The sequence below is a fragment of the Coenobita brevimanus genome, chromosome 90, assembly GCF_032717465.1.
Source record: "Coenobita brevimanus isolate Jiangsu-jjx chromosome 90, ASM3271746v2, whole genome shotgun sequence".
Lineage (NCBI taxonomy): Eukaryota > Metazoa > Arthropoda > Malacostraca > Decapoda > Coenobitidae > Coenobita > Coenobita brevimanus.
The window spans coordinates 23,508,888-23,510,320 of NC_137043.1; the positions used below are offsets into that span (position 1 = coordinate 23,508,888).

The 1,433-nt window shown below is 41.1% G+C and overlaps 1 pseudogene; it reads right to left on the minus strand.

The window, feature by feature from the left end:
* Positions 1 to 839: 839 nt before the first annotated feature.
* LOC145411731 (5S ribosomal RNA) lies at positions 840 to 961 on the minus strand (annotated as a pseudogene).
* Between the last annotated feature and the right edge of the window lie 472 nt (positions 962 to 1,433).

Genomic DNA, 1,433 nt, shown 5'->3' on the forward strand with positions numbered 1-1,433 from the left:
TCCTTCAGATTTTTTTTCTGAGCGTTTAATATTCTCTATAAATTAGTTTTTAAACATATTCCCCACCGGGTAACAAAATATTTTATTTTCATACTAACTCGTCATATTGTCAGTAATGTTCTTGTGCTTAGCTACAAGATTTTCTTTCACATTTATTCAGCATATAGCACTGTTATCCCACCATAGGATAGGCTATAGTTTGAATATCTCTCAGCAGGGAGAGAAGAGTACTTATGAACCTTTGTTGCTAATTAAAGCTAGCTAGTTATTGCTTAGAAGTGCGAGTTTACATCCAGTTACTTATTTAATTCTAGAATGCCACCCAACCTTTCTTGTGCCACGTGTTCTAAGCCTTTCTCGAAAAGTTTTTCTTCTTATCCCTTGACGTCTCCTGTTTGCATCAGGTGTTAAGTCCAATGCCATTTAGACAAATTAACTGAAGTCACTAACCAACTTCAATTCTTAATCACAGAATCAATGTACTAGAGGGTTTGTTAAGAAATGTCGGCAGGAGTGCCGAGGAAGGCAGTACAGCTCAGTCAATTCCCGAGGTCAATAACCGAGGAAAAACTGCCACTCTTCACCAGATTATTTAATTTTCGACATCCAAGTCGGTCAACTAAACCCCGTTCATTTTGTGTGCCCTTTGTGTCACTAAAAGGAAGGGAAAAATTATCACAACATTATTTTACTCACTGCTACAGGGAGGAGAGGCTGTAGTATAGTTCATTCATTCATTGCCAGACGCCATGTATCCCAGACGGGGTGGCCAATGGCTTAGAGTTAATTGTTTTACAGGGAGGGGCACTAATCCTCCACCAACCCCACTTGACACGTAGGGATGACAACAGCATCTGGTGTTCCCAGGCGGTCACCCATCCAAATGCTAACCAGACCCAACGTTGCTTAACTTGGCTGATCGGACGGGAAGCGGTGTACTCAACGTGGTATGGTAGTCAAATAGAATAAGATTTTGGTGGGCTGAGTCTACCATCTCGGTTTTGGGACAGTTACTATTCTTTCCTTCTTTCAATATTGGTGAGCTTTATTTTACATTTATTTCATGTATTTGTCCATCAAAACAAAAACAATGTTCTGAGAAATATGTAACGATTCTTCGTTAAGAACTATTAGCTCGACACGGTTGAAGATTGTACGTCACGATCACAAACAATAACAAATTCGCGTGTGTCTCCCCTCCCCGGTGGACCTGCTGTACAAAGATCATGGGAAACTGTTGCATAGAAAAATGGACAGTGCCTAAACTGAAGTTTTTGCTGAAGTCTAGAGGAATACCCTGTTCAGGATACACCACCGGCTTGTTGAGTTGACTTTTTGTATGGTATTTTGGAGCCCTCGGCATTGTCGGATTTCGGCCGGCGGTCTCGTCTCTGCACGTTTTCGGCTTTAAACATTGGGAAAGATAGGAAAGA